Source organism: Nilaparvata lugens, chromosome 9 (genome assembly GCF_014356525.2).
Source record: "Nilaparvata lugens isolate BPH chromosome 9, ASM1435652v1, whole genome shotgun sequence".
Lineage (NCBI taxonomy): Eukaryota > Metazoa > Arthropoda > Insecta > Hemiptera > Delphacidae > Nilaparvata > Nilaparvata lugens.
In genome coordinates, this window is record NC_052512.1 from 19,005,394 (window position 1) to 19,021,772 (window position 16,379).

The 16,379-nt window shown below is 32.9% G+C and overlaps 1 protein-coding gene across 2 annotated transcripts in view; it reads right to left on the bottom strand.

Moving 5' to 3' along the window:
* LOC111060911 (lachesin-like) overlaps nt 1-16,379 on the bottom strand; it is a 328,507-nt gene that overhangs the window by 222,431 nt on the left and 89,697 nt on the right. Inside the window, exon 1 of one of the 2 annotated variants that reach the window (XM_039435592.1) lies at nt 11,753-12,142. The exons of the other annotated variant lie outside the window; for it this stretch is intronic. The gene's annotated coding sequence lies outside the window, so the exon portion shown is untranslated. Of the gene's footprint in view, nt 1-11,752; nt 12,143-16,379 lie in introns of those variants that run through there. 2 annotated transcript variants of the gene reach the window in all.

Genomic DNA, 16,379 nt, shown 5'->3' on the forward strand with positions numbered 1-16,379 from the left:
TTTGGATTCAGCGACCCCAAATTTTTTAAAGCGTAAGTCCCATTTTCGAAAATACCCAAAAACAAGGGAGTTACAGCACTTTTTAATATAGCTTTTACATTATCATAAAGTTATGTTTAGTAAAAATGTACCTACTAAGATAATAATACTTCTGCCTCACAGGTAGAGGTTTTTAGAAGCTTTTAAACACTCTTGAAAAGTTCAAACATGAACATTTTAAAACATTAGGGGCAGGTTTCCGAGCTCGGGATTTAGCTGAGTCCAAGACTTTAAACAGCTGGAGTCAGAAATTTGGTTTTCCAAGACGGGGCGTGGTCGCAGTCATTGTCATAGTCACGTTTGAATTAAATCTCGAAAAACTAGAAAATTGAACACAAAATAAAATAAAGAGAAAATAGTGTAAAGTTTCAGCTATTTTGAATTATTCAGGAATGTCTAATTCCGTCAAGGAAAAACGTTTCCAATTATAGAAATGAGAAAATAAAAACTAAGACTTCTATTATAAAAGCTGACCTTTTGGAAAGCCAATTTTCTGACTATTGCTGTTTAGAGTCTGGGACTTAGCTAAATCCTGAGCTCGGAAACCGGCCCTAAAAGTTCTAGTTTAAAAAAAAATTCCAGCTTTGAAAGTTTCAAACTTCAAAAGGTTGAATCCAAATATGGAATCAGAAATCATCTCCTATTATCACTCAATAAAATACGAGAAAAAGTAACCTTGTACAGTTAACTTCACTGAATTATTTACGTTGTCGGGATTTCAATTTTGTCATACAACAATCTAATTCATTAGGTTGAAATCGTTGAATATTACCATGGATTTCCTGTTGAATCATTGACTTAAAATCTTTGCAACAATCATTAAAATCTATTACACAGTATAAATATGCAGTCAGTGAGTATAGAATGTAACATTCTATACTCACTGCATACAGTAGGCTATAAACATTGTGCTGATCTGAACAGTGAGTATAGAATGTAATTACATTATATTACTCTAACAGCTAACTGGATCTGAATTGATCTATTGTAATAATGGACATAATGAAATAATGTCTTACTATTCCAAGTAAAACGAAACTAATGTTTGTGTTTGTATAAGAGCTGCTGAGTGGATACTGCATACTGAGAAATTCATAAATGATCCAGACCAGCCTGGCGACTTCGATGCTATCGACACCGGAATCTCCTTTTATTTCTATCAATGAATGAATCTGAATTAAAACCATGTATTGTATCAACTATCCTATTATCGTATTGTAATTCGTGAAGCCTGTTTAGTAAAAGCCAGTTACATACACATCGATTTTTTACCGTCCTTATAAAATTCTATTAGATCAAACAGATGATGTTTGACAAGTTGCACTTATTCGAATTCATAAGGATGGCAAAAAACAATCGTACAAAAATCAACGTGCATGTAACTGGCTTTCGAAGACCCATACGATATTGTATTCTATGATCAAATAGAATAGTAAATATCGAAATAAGTGTTGCAGCCAGAACTTGTGTTAAAAACCGGTTTTGTCCCCGCTTTGTAAGTTAAACTAAACACACAATTCCTCCCCGGAATGTGGGTTTGAAGTTTACACACCATTTCTCCCCGCTTTGTGCAGTGGAAGTGTACACACATTTCTCCTCGGTTTGTTCAGTGAAAGTGTACACACATTTCTCCCCTTTTTGTAGGTTTAATGCGTAATTTTTTTTTCAAGTTAACAGAAAAAAAAAGTTACAACTGTATTGAACACATATTAATATACTTTCTAAAACAAAAATTAAGTCTCCAACATGTGTGTAAATGTGTGTAAATCAGCCTCCCCGCAATGTATGTTCATTTCTCACCTCCCCGTATGCTACCTTGTTCCAGTATGTGTGTGTGTGTGTGTGTGTGTGTGTGTGTGTGTGTGTGTGTGTGTGTGTGTGAGTGTGTGTGTGTGTGTGTGTGTGTGTGTGTGTGTGTGTGTGTGTGATGCTGTTATTAATGGCAACTTTAATTCATTTAAAAATTAATAATCCAAGTGAAGTTGAAAATTCTCAGCCAAAGTTCTCATTTTTATTCATTCAAGAATCAGAAAAAATACAGATGGAACAAAAACTTCACATTCAAAATACACGCCAACAGCTTGTTGGCTGAACCGAGATGCAAGATGGCTGAACACAACAAGATGGCTGGACCGACAAGCACGCGACCTAGCGGGAAGAATCGTACCTAAGTTTGTTTCATCCAGCTAAAAATTACTGAAACACGATTCAGAAATTTAGACTTTTGCTCAAATTAACGAGAAAAATGCTCAAGTAAACTGAAAAATATTTATAAAAATAACATAGACAACAGAGAATATTTATTGTAGTATTGTTATGTTTTTTATCATTTTTATTCATATGAATATCGAACGGTAATCATTTAACCTCAAAATTCGAATTTTATAATGTATATTTGCTAATTTTCTCATTTCTTGGAGTTGAAATAATAATTATCAATAGAAAAGAAATATTATTTATCATTCAATGACTATATATAAAAATGAATGTCTAGTCTTGTCTGTTTGTTTGTATGTTTGTTTGTTCCCTATAGACTTGAAAACTACTTGACATAATGGCATGAAACTTTTGGAATATGTTGTGTGAATATTGGGGATGGTATCTGAACAGAAATTTTCCCCCTATCATTGGGAAACTGGAAAATGTTGGGAAAAAATTATTTAAAAGTTATTTAAAAATTATAATTAGGTACTGAAGAATGACAAAGTAATTTACATTTTTTTTTAATTCAGCTCAGCTTATGTTCATCCTGAAATGGGAGATGGTAAGAATATGGAATTCGGTGTGATTCATTGTACATTGCATATTTCCTGAACAATCTATTGACAATCAACAACTATGAAAACATCGAATTCATCTTTGAAATCTATCTTTACTGATAGATATCACTTCCAATTGATTGAGAAGAATATGTTCTCTGAATAATGAATGCTGCATGACTAAGCACATAAGAAAGTCCGTATTAAGATGTAAATGACAATATTGATTGTCAGATAAATTTCATGATTCACCAAATTAAGTCAAGTGTGACCTGAGATACATTGACATCTTGGCGGTACAAAGTTCGCCGGGTAAGCTATTTATAAATAAAGCTTTATTATTAATAGTAAACGCTGAAAAAGTACAGGCTCAATCACCAGGAATACTATAAATTCTATGAGGGACCAGTAATCCATTAACTTTCAGTAGTTCAATCACTTCCATTATGGACACTGGATACATTATGAACAATCAATACGTATGAAATTTATTAGCCACAGAATAAAAAACGTTTGATTGCAGTGACCACGACTACTTCAATATGAATAACCATTCGGATCAAATATAAGGAGTTACTCACATCTTTCATCAACTCGTACTTTTCATTCACAAAATATTAACGGAAAATATATATATATAAGTTATATTGAATGAACTCACGAATAGTACTCAAATTTGTCTTTTTCTGGCCGTGCTACAAATAAATGTCAATTCAATTCAATTCGTTTATTTCCACTTGATATACAAACATGTACATATTTATATTTGATATTCAACAAAATGAGAATCACATTTTTACAAAAAACAGTACAAAGAACATATTGATTGAGTGGAATTCCCCCATTAAGACAGACTATGCGTCTGAGATTGGGGGACAAGCAGTATTGGGGGGTTCCTGCAAGCAGTATTATTCAGTAGTTATATGGTATTATATTTACAATAAATTACAATATGTGTGATTAAAATTACAGAACTAAGATTCAGATAACAGTAGGTGGATTATAAGTGACAACATAATATAGTGTTGGGTAGCTTGATATCTAGAGTGGGAGAGCAATCAAGAGGACCCAAAAACCGGAAGTAATTTATTGTTTTTTAAGCCTCTATTATGTTTTGAAACTCTAAATACTTGAACGTGAGGTATGAGTGTGTGAATGAATTTAGCATTTCGAAATATTAATGTATAAAGTTATTCCCCAATGCATTTACTCTTCCTAGGTGTAAGGTGAGTGAGTTAGCCTCTCAGCTCCAATCCAGCCTATGCTGAAGAGCCATTTCTTCAACGAGCTTTTAAAAACATCACATTGCTGCTGCTCTCGGCCTCCCTCATATTATCTGGAACATTCCTGTATAAAATCTGAGCTAAATAGTATGGTGATTTGAGTTCAGTTCCGTGTATCAATCTAGGTATATAATATCCATGGTTATTGCTATGTCGTATTTGATAATTATGTTCGATATTGATGAATAGATCTGCTTCATGTTTCCTGATATAACTGAGTAATGTCTTGATGTATAGTTGTCTGATGTTGAGCACAGGGAAGTCCGAGAACAGCAGCGCTGTGGGGTATCTTGATTCCTTTTCCAAAATAGTTGTTATAATATTGTTCTCTGGGTGAAAGCAAGAGGTTCAAGACCTGCAGATGACACTCCCCCCCCCCCCAAACAATAATGCCATACTCCAATATTGACTGTGCATAGGCATGATAGATCCTCCTGTACAGTCTGATATTCAGCACATGGCTCAATTGAGAAAACCCATACAACAATCTTCTCAGTCTCTGTTTTGAACACTGAATATGAGGAACCCAACTCAGACGATAATCAAACATGACCCCAAGACATATACTGGTCCACTATATTAATAGATCCAGAAGCGCAGGTTGATGATAATATATTTCTACAGGAGTGCATCTTGATTTGCCTTGAGCCTGGGTCTGGTTGATTCCTGGTCACAATGAGCATATATTTGGTTTTGCTCAAGTTTACCGATGGACTATTGTGGACAAACCAATTTTTAATTTTTGATAGGTCAGAACAGGCATTCTCATAGGCTTCTTCCCACTCTTTACCTGCTGGAATAACAATTGTATCATCAGCAAATAGGAGTACTTTGCTTCTTGTGTTCAGTTGGGAAATGTTGTTAATGTAGATCAGGAACAATATTGGGCCCAGGGTGCTGCCCTGAATGACACCGTATTCAACACTATACCTCTAACTAAATTCCCCTTCAATCTGCACAAATTGTAAACGCTTGTCAAAGTTACTAATGAACCAATGGAGTGCAGAGTTTTAAATTCCCACAGCTTCAAGTTTTTTCAATAGCTTTCCCCTATCGACCGAATCAAATGCTTTAGCCAAGTCAAGGAAAGAAATATTTACTTTATTTTTCGATTCTATTGATTCTATTATGTATCTAGTTACCTCAAAAAGGGCATCATTAGTATTTTTAGATTTTTGAAAGCCATATTGATTCTTAGCCAGAATATCATTACTTGTCAAGTATTCCATCAATTGTACTTTGACACACTTCTCAATAATTTTTGAAACAGAAGCTAGAAGGGAAATCGGTCTGTAATTTTTGAGTTCGTTTTTGGGTCCGGATTTGTGGATTGGTATAATTTTTGCAATTTTCAGGTTCTTTGAAACTGCCCCAAATGAAGGCCTCAAATTAACAATGTGATGGAATATATTAATGAATTTACGTTATCTTTTGATTTTAGTTGGGATTAGGTCGTACCCAGGTTGCCTCCTGCCTTTAAGACTATTTATTACATTTGCAACTTCTTCAAGTGTTACAATCTTGAACTCAAATACTGAATCAACTCCACAATCATTATCATTAATTTCTGGTTCTCCAATTGGGTTCAATGATGTGGCTAGTGAGGTTCCAACTGAGGTAAAATATTTATTGAAATTTTTACAGATAACATTGATATTTTGTTTTAGGGTAGTTTCACTATCTCTGGAAAATGCATTGATTGGAAATGATTTCGCGCCTTTGGCTCTCCCAGCAATTTCCTTAACTTCAGGACAGCCCAGAACTTGTTGAGGGTTATTAGATACTTCATCAAACTTACTGCTATGATAATTATATTTGGCTTTTTTAATAGCGGAATGTAATATATTTCTGAAACGGATAAATTCTTCTCTCAATGCAATATTGTAAGCTTGTCTAATAAGTCTCCTTTTAATTTTGTCGCGATGTCTGATAGAGTTAATGAAGGCGCTAGTGATCCATGGTTTTAATTTTGTGTTTTTCGCTGAAATTTTAATTTTTGATTACCTTTCACAGATTATCTTCTGAATTGTTTGTATAAATGAATTAGTAGCCTCATTGATATTGTTTTCATTGATGACATGCTTCCAGTTTTGGCAAGACAGAGAATCTTTCACACCTTCCCAATCAGTTTTCACGTGATATTTAGCTTTGTTATGAGATGGGATAGGTTCAGGTGTAGAAAAATATGTAGGTATATGTTTGTAATCTTGTTGTCTATCAAGAAAGTTTCCAATGTGATTTTTAATAGCAATGAATTTGAATTTGGAAAAAGAATTATCAACAAACTCATAACCAAAGGAAATCTATGTGCTCTCTTCTAATCAGAATGTATGAGACTCCATATACAGCTGATAGAAGGCGCAAACCGAACTGGCCAAGCATACAACAATAAAATACACACGTGGCAAGCTCGCCCTCTCAACGCAAAATTAATTTGATCAGCTGATTGATAATAGTATATTTCGCACCTAGGGTCGAAAATGTACATTTTCCGGCTCGAGATCGCGGTTTTCAAGTTTGAGACGAAGTTGAGAACTTGAAGCGTTCGAGAGCCGGAAAAACATTTTTGCCCATGTTGTGAACGCTATTTTTCGCCACACAAAAAAAAATTATAACAATGTTAAGTTGGCAATTTTGAAAGCGAAATTTTAAGGTTATGCTACTATAAATCATACAATGTTAATGACGTTATGATTGTATCATCGTATTCTATTGTTCGGTATCAAAACTACAAAATAATTCATATCAAGTTATAGAAATGATCATTTATTGATAGTTTAAATACCTATTTAATTATACTAGATACATAAATACATATTATATTATGAAAAATAAGCATTATTGACAGTTAATTCTTTGTTTTTCACGTAAAATAAATTATACAATCATTATACTTTTTATACAACAAATCTCTTTTATTTTATTCTTTATCATTTAAATAGGAGTCGAATATGCAGTTATGATTGTTTGAGAACATGAATCCTCTAGCAGATTCTACTACTTTTTCTGAGAGGTCGAATGTACATTCAAATTGTTTGTATTTACAGTCTATTCTGATTGGTTCTCATGACATTTAATCTCAAATATTCAACAGACTTCTGTGCAATCTGGCCTTATAATACAGTATAATAAATAATACTTCCAAAATAAATAATAATTCATCCATTTATCAGATGAAATCCATTTACCAGATGAAAGCGCTTTGCACCTGGTGCAATATCTCATGGATAAATGGATGAATAGAATTTTCATTACTATTTTGAAATAATGTGATGAAAAAAATTGCATGTTTCACAGTTTTGTCTCAAATTACTCAAAATATATCTAAAAAATTGATTGAAATTCAAAAAAAAGTAAGTACGGTAACTAATATGAAAAATAGCAAATAAAAGTCGAAATTCATCGACGAAAAAAAATGTCATTGACCGAGATTCGAACCCTGATCATGTTAATCACCGAATTATGAGTACTGATGTATTACGCCTTTACGCTCTCGGCCATTGTGTATTGTTGAACATGTAGGGCCTGACTCATAAGACTAAGCAGACACGTAATACTGTAGTTCTGTAAACTGGACTTATAAAGTTTACTTCACTCCTAAAAAGTGTACAACAGACTTTGGCTCATGACTTATATTATTAAAATTAATTTATTATCTGTCTCACAATAAAATTTTCACTCTGAATTAAGTCAGGTAACATATCTAGGCTACTAGTATAATATAGTGTATAGCGGCGAATTTCAAGCCGGTTGGCCAGCATTTTCACAACAAAATATTGCTCTGAAAATAGTTAAATCATAGAGAAAACATTCGAAGATTCAATCTTGAGTGGGCCTAATGTTTTCTCTATATGGTTAAATATTGAAGAAATATATTATCTAACAGTTTTAATAATGAATTTCGGAAAAATTACTAGGAATTTTCAGTCAAGGATGAGTTTCACCAGTAGGCTTACCTTAAACTTCAGAACTCTGCTGTATTTTCTTATTATTATTGTTGATTGTATTGCATTAAGAAGTGGAATTCGATAATAAAAAGAAACAATAATTGTTAATAATTATTATTAATTTTAAATATTGATACAATTATTGTACTTTGATTTCAAATGAGATTCTTCACTTTTAAATACTAGCGATACGTACCTTTCTGACAATGGACAATGCAGCCAACATTATATATGTGAGGCTATTTATAAATATTAAATAATGAAACAGTAACCTATAAAATATATTATAGACATAATACCGCGATTCACGATACATAATTATATTGATTATTACAGTCGTTATGAGATTATCTCTCTATGATTTGTGAGATCAGACACGATCAGCTGTCATTCAAGGTCATTTTACAGCCCTAGGGCCGTAAAGTTTTACCGGCCTTGTCGGAGAACAATCACTTTCGGCCTCCATATGACGCACGTAAACCAGCTCATTACATCCAAGTGAGGCGAAAAATTATTTTCAGCTTTCCAATGATTACAACATATGTTAGAATATCATGTGTCAATTATCTCAGTTCCATATGGCGTTCACCTTACCATGTTCATAACCATACTTCTCAATAGGATCCTTTTCCATCCTTTGAAACCCTTAGAGGCAAAATATCTCAAAATCCGTTCTTAGTGCGCTTCCAGCATGTTTGAAGAATATTTGTGCAAAGTTTCAAGTCTGTAGGCCAATTAATTTGAGCTGTAGTCTGATTTACATCAAAATTTTCGAAAAATGCCTTCTTCTGAACTCCCCTATAATGGCTGTGTTCGATTAGCATTGGTATTGCCATCCTCGTCTATCATTCAACAAAGCGGATAGCACTATCTATTTTTGGCTTAGCTCTGTTGCCAGATCGTCTTTTTACAATGTAGAATTGATAATTTGAAAAATGTTACATCGTGATTATAGAAATTCATCAAAAATCATTGAAAAATATAATTTCTTGCTTGAAAAAATATAATTGATTATTTTAAACAAGAATGAATAGTTGATATCACATCAATAAACCTGTATCTGCTACCGTCTGTAGAGGGCATTGACAAGACAGAGGATCAGCACAGTTTTTACTTTCCTTGCCCTATTACCATAGGTAAGGAAAGTATTGCTTTCCGAAAAAAAATTAAGGTACCTCAATTTCTAAATTTCTATACGTTTTAAGGTCCCCTGAGGCCAAAAAAGTGTTTTTTGGGTATTGGTCTGTGTGTGTGTGTGTGTGTGTGTGTGTGTGTGTGTGTGTGTGTGTGTGTGTGTGTGTCGATCGAATGTGATTCAAGATGGCGGCTAAAATGGCAAAAATGTTGTCACAAACAGGGGTTTTCCCGATTTTCTCGAAAACGGAATGATAGACAACGATAGGAATACTATATTGCTAATCAAACATTGCCATTATAACGTGGACCTCACTATAGATGGAAATACAATGAGCATTAAATAAAAATAATAATTATTCATTAATTAGAATTTCAACAACTTGGATTTCCAATTTATTTCCATCTGTATTATAGTGAGGGTCTACTTGATAACGGCAGAGAAAGATGTGACAACAGCGTTCCCGATTCTATAGCTGGAGAAGATTGGAGTGAAGCTGATACTTTATATCTGATGTAATATAAACTTTCCATTCTTGTTTATATCCATCCAATCATACTCTATTCGTCAAGAAAATATAATTCCAGATAATACGTTTTGATAATTGAGATTGAATTGTGGAAAAATAGACAAATATTGTAACACCAATGTTAAACAAATACAGCCATTACAACGTGCACCTCACTATTGTCATTCTATTCATATGAAAAAAATAGATCCAGCAGTTTGAAGTCTAGAACTTTGCAAAATCCCGATCTTGGAAACCGGCCCCAAATGTTACTTCAGTTATGTATTGTGACGATAAAAATAATAATAATCATAATCAAACGAAAATCCCAATTAAATGCTGTAAATCACGCCCGAAACATCTGCTAATGCTATTGATAACAGGGTAGTAAACAGCTAGATGGGAATTCGATGAGCGCTACTATTCAAAATGGATTTGCCATCCCGGGAATCGAACCAGTTCCTCGTTAGAATGTATGTAATCGGGGCAACTTATTTTCACTTTCCTTGCCCTATTACCATAGGTAAGGGAAGTATAACTTTCCGAAAAAACCCTTATTTTTTTCGGAAAGTTATACTTCCCTTACCTATGGTAATAGGGCAAGGAAAGTGAAAATAAGTTGCCCCAATTTCTAAATTTCTATACGTTTCAAGGTTCAAAGGTTCCCAGAGTCCAATAAATTGGTTTTTGGGTATTGGTGTGTGTGTGTGTGTGTGTTGTGTGTGTGTGTGTGTGTGTGTGTGTGTGTGTGTTGTGTGGTGTGTGTGGTGTGTGTGGTGTGTGTGTGTGTGTGTGTGTGTGTGTGTGTGTGTGTGTGTGTGTGTATGAGTGTATGTGCGTCTGTGTGCATTATATCTCATCTCTCAATTAACGGAATGACTTGAAATTTGGAACGTAAGGTCCTTACAATATAAGGATTCGACACGAACAATTTCGATCGAATGCGATTCAAGATGGCGGCTAAAATGGCGAAAATGTTGTCAAAAACAGGGGTTTTCTCGATTTTCTCGAAAACGGCTCCAACGATTTTGATTTAAGTCCCATATCCGTAAAAATTTCAGGAGCTCCGCCCCATCTATGCAAAGTTTTATTTTGGATTTTTAATTATCAGGCTTCAGATACAATTTTAACAAAACATTTCGAGTGGAATAGATTGAGCATGACAATCTCTACAATTAATGTTCAGTAACATTTTAACCTAAAATTAAAAATAAGCTCGAAATTCGAGAAAATGTGATAATCCAATTGCAAACTGTTGATTGTATTGAATGATCCACTATGAAGAGATAGCAGAGCTCGTGTGTCTCCAGCGTTATTGCCCTGGCTCAAATCTTCGAATAATAGACTTGAGATGCGAGAGAACACTAGCGTCAGGTGATCAATTTTCATAACGGCAAGGAAAGTTGTGTGAGTGCGCCACACCAGATTTTTCTTTTATCTTTCTCCACTGCCATTATAACGTGGACCTCACTAAGAACATTATGTAAAAAATCACTAAAGAATCTGTATTCATATTCTCATTCTGATAGTGCGGTCAACGTTATTATGGCAGTGAAGAAAGATAGGAGATCAGCGTTGCCGATACTCCGCCTTCCCACGGCCTTCTATAGAAGATGACTGATACTAGTATAATCATTCGATGTGATATCAACTGTTCATTCTCGTTTAAAATGTTCAATTATATTCTATGAAGCAACGGTTGAAAATGATCAATATTAACCCTACATTACATTCGTCGAGAAAATGTATTTTTCAATTGTTAAATAAAACATTTTATAAGTTGAGATTGTATATTTTATCAATTACTTATGTGTCAACATTATTGTAAAACGTTTGATCAGGCAACGTTGCGGAGCTGGAAAATCATACCGCTACCTACTTTAACGATTGGTAGACAAGGATAGCAAAACTAATTTTAATAATCTACAGATTGAGATCCGTCTTCAGTCTTCGGGGTGATTTACAGCATTTAATATGGATTTTCGTTCAATAATAATTAACAATTCTAATTATATACCCCCATTATAAGGTAAACCTAATCATTAATAATAATAATGAATGTTTGTTGCATATTTCATTACCTTGAAAAACACTGGAGTTATGGAACAACAGCCTGATTCAAAACTGCCTCCACAGTCCACTTTTATTAATATCCTTTTTTGGCGTAAAAAAGCTATTGAACAATAATCATGGCTAATGTTAAACTAATGATAGATCTAGTTCTTGCGCACTCTTAATACCGATGCACAGTGAATGATATCTCATTGAGGAGTAAAGATTCAATCAACCAATGTTCGTGCTGCTCTACTAGCGCAACTTTTCACTAGTGCTATTTTCCACGAGAAGCTTTTCGGAAGGAATCCTACAGCATTCTGGAGCCTTAAGTTTGGTGATTTTGGTTCCATACTCCCCCCACCACTGGATATCATTCCAGACAGGAATGCTCCTTTTCCGAGTGTCAGCTACGGAGAGGATGCTCCCCACTCCCTCCCTTGTAATAATCATCCCTTATCATTCTTCCGCACTTCAAACTTTCAAGCGTCAAGTAACGATTTTAAGGTGCATTTTCGTTTATGCGTAAATTTCCGTAGTCGACGACGGCAAGCATTGATGACATTCATATTGTCCAAATTTCAAGTGTGCTAAAGCAGCTGATCAAATAACTTTTAATAATTATTTGTCTTCATTATTAAAGAATTAAACATTTCTAATAATATCAACATATTGCTATTTAAAAGTATAAGAAAGTATATGCTCAATCTCTCACATTAAAATATAAATGAACATAATATTTTAGGTTATGGAGACAAATTGGAATCTACCCAATCTGAGATTCTTTCCCTGTCGTGGTCAATGACGACATTTACGCATAAAGGAGAAGCCAGCTCAAGAAGGCCATTGAATATCACATTTCTTGGCCAATTTGAGTTCCAACAGACTCTTCTGAGTTCTTCAAATAATTCGAGTTTTTGTTATTATTGTTCTTCCCCTGCTCCTCCTCCGTCATCCTCTCCTTTTCGCTATTCTCCTTCTTCTCCAACACCTCCTCCTTTTCTTTCTCCTCCTCCTCCTCTTTTTTCTTCGTTTCTTCCTCTTTTTGTTCTTGTTCTTCTTCTTCTTCTCCTTCATCTTCTTTTTCTTCTTCTTCTTCTTCTTCTTCTTCTTCTTCCTATCATTCTTCTTTGCAATTCTATCCCTCTCATTCTTTTATCCTCTCTCTCTCCCTCTTCCTCACTCTCTCTCGAAAAAAGTTTCTTGAAACTTGTTGATGAAATGAAGAGAAACAATCTCAAGTTGAACTTAGTACCAGCTCCTAATGTAAGTATAGTTGTAGCTACTGGTAGGCGACATAAAGAAGGTGAATAAACAGATTATGTTAGAGGTATTCTTTGATAAGTTTGAATTGCCAATAGTTTTTTTCATAGTTCAAGATTTGAATGTAGATATTTTGGTGGGTTGTGATTTCTTAAAAGATGCTGGAGCAGTTATTGATTTTAATCAAAACATGATATCATTGAAAGATTGTTGTTTTCCATTTATAAAAAAGTATACGTTGAAGTACAATAGACTTTTTCATGTTAACATAGAAAGAAACCAAGAAACGTTTGATACTTTATGGAATCAGCAGATTAATAATTTAAGATTACAGCTAAGTGATGAATCTCCTGAGTTGGTAAACCAAATAATTGAGGTATTTCAAAATAACAAAGATATTTTCTCTGATAGTCCTGGATCTGCAAAAGATTATTCATGTCAACTTAAAATGAAAGATGATGTGAAATTAGATAAGAAGAGTTATCCGATCCCATATCAGTATAGAGATCAAGTTGAGAAAGAATTAAAGGAAATGTTAGATAAGAAAATCATTAAACCAGGTAGCTCTGAATATACAAGCCCTATGGTAGTGGTAAAGAAGCCAAATAATGAAATTCGATTATGTATAGATGGAAGAGAGATAAATAAGTACATAATAAAGGATTTTACAGAAACTGAACCAATAGATAACCTACTCATTCGATTCAATAAGTGCAACTACATTAGCAGTATTGATCTCACTCAAGGTTTCAATCAGGTAAAATTAAGATAGTAAAAAATATGTAGCTTTCAATGTTTTTGATCAGACTTATCAATATTCACCATTTGGTTTGAATATTAGTGGATCTGAATTTATCAAATAATTGTACAATGTGATAGGTGAAGAAGTCTGTGAGTTTACCATTGCTTGTATTGATGATCTTGCCATTTCTAGTCTATTTCTTCAACAACATATCAGTAGAATTGAATTAGGCCTATTATTCAATAAGTTAAGGGAAAGTAACTTGAAGTTGGAACTGAATAAATCGAAATTTATTGCAGACAAGATGAAGTATTTGGGTTTTATTATAAGTAAAAATGGTATTGAAGCAGATGACTCCAAGCTAGATGCTATTCAGAAATTTCCCATTCCACAGAATTTGAAACAGTTGCAGTCATTCATAGGTCTCTGTAATTTTCACAGAAAGTCTCAGGAAAATCATTCATACCTGACAAATCGTTTTAAACATCTTCTATGCAAGAAAAATAAGTTCATTTGGACTAAAAAAGATAATGATACCTTCCAAGAAATCAAAGATAGGTTCATCGGCTATGTGATCTTGAAACATCCTGATTATAACAAAAATTACATTTTGGCCACTGATGCTAGTGATGTAGGAATTGCAGCTGAGTTATTTCAGGAAGGTGAAGATAAGGAACACTGTGTCATTGCATATGCTAGCAGAAGCTTAACAAAATCTGAATTGAATTACACAATATGTGAGAAAGAATGTTTAGCTGTTGTAACAAATATATGGGATGATGGGCGATCAACGCCTTCACCATATGTAACAAATAAAAGAATAAAGAGAAATGACCAGTCTAACGAAAAGATTATAAGTGTTTTGTTATGGGTTATTTCATCATCTATTTATGTTCTTCACATTAATGTGATTTATTCAAATAATCAATTCGTTAGTAGGCCTACTGATCGATTGTATTCTTCTTAGTGGTTAGTGCCTCTACTCGATGTTTGGTAAAGCACACTACCAAAAATTATAGGATCTTTAAATTTGTGGATAATTGAATGAATTAATCCCCAGATTCCTCCAAATCGTATGGGTTTCGATCAATTCATTCAATTACCTCACAGGAACAGGAACGCCTCCACCAGTGTCTTTTTTTATATAAAGAAAAAAAACACAAAAACTTGGAAATTTTGATAATAAAAATTTTGACTCACACAAGGTGTTTGAATTTTTGAAATAGGATGAGAATAGGAGAAGTAAGAATTGGAAAAGTAATTTAGTTTATATTGACACAAAGTTCTTATCAATTTTGAACAATATTTAAAAAGATACAAAAGGTTGAAAATCGGTAATACGGATGATTAAACAAACAAATCTTATTTTAAACAATTACGCCCTTTCTTATGAAACCGTTGGCTTATATTTAATTATCTAAAATGAAATTGATTTTATTTAAGAATTTAAATTTATTAAAAAAAAATATGTTGAGGAAAACGTTCTATTATTGTTGTTATTATTATTATTATTATTATTTGAGATATTACTGTTTAAAAGGATGACAATGAATTTTGAAAGAAAATTGAAGAAAAAGAAACTTACAGAAAATATGGAACTGACTCTCCTGGGTAAACCTGGACTCGTGGTCGATACCGCAGTTGAACGAGAAGCGAGTGGTCTTTTTTAGGAATGAAAATTTTGTCAGCGCAACTGCTGAGTTTGTATTAAGTTCTTAGCCAATGGCGTGGAAGCTTTGCTAAGACATTTTTATTGAATAGAACGTTTTCCTCTCTTGCTCTGCAGTTTAAGATGAAAATGAATTTGTTTAAATTATACTATATTTTATAACATTTAAAATAATTGAAAGTACTGTATTTTATTAGAAAAAAATTATATTTAATAATTAAATTATTTTTGAGACACGGTTCTGTCACTATCGTGACATGTCCCCTCCCCTAGGGGAAGAGCCGACCCTGGCTCTACAAGTGCAAAGCAAGAGACAATTATTGAACAATAATTCACAATACATATTCTGATTGAGAGTATAACATAATAATTACATTAACAGTTCATTAAATCAATATGGTAACATAAATTTGATAAATTCCTTCTTTCTTGTCAATAGTTTATTCAGTAATAATCATCTTGGTCGTGGTAGCTTGAATATAGATATTTTTTCTTTTACATTTATAGAATTTAAAAAAAAAATGTTATTCAAAGAATTCAATAAAACTATGCTTACTCTTCTTGTTAAAATACATATATACCCAATGATAATACAAATAATCCTACTAACTATGAAAATGTATTAATAATAATAATAATAATAATTGCTTTTCTTATAATTAAAAAATGATAATTGAATAATATTAATTAATTAAGTTGGATCTTATTCCATACTAATAAAGAAATCAATAATGCATTAATAGGCCTAATACCGATAATAAAATAGACAAAAATTGAAATAGGTTATTCAACTGATATAATTGGAAATCAATGAATTAAATAATATTAATGCATAGACATAATAAAATTATTTTCTTAAATCAAAGACAAATGAAAAATTAACAATTATTTAAATAATATTAATCAATAATGCATTCAAATTTTATTATATTTAATACATACAAGACAAATGAAAAGTCAATCAATAATGTATTTAATTAAT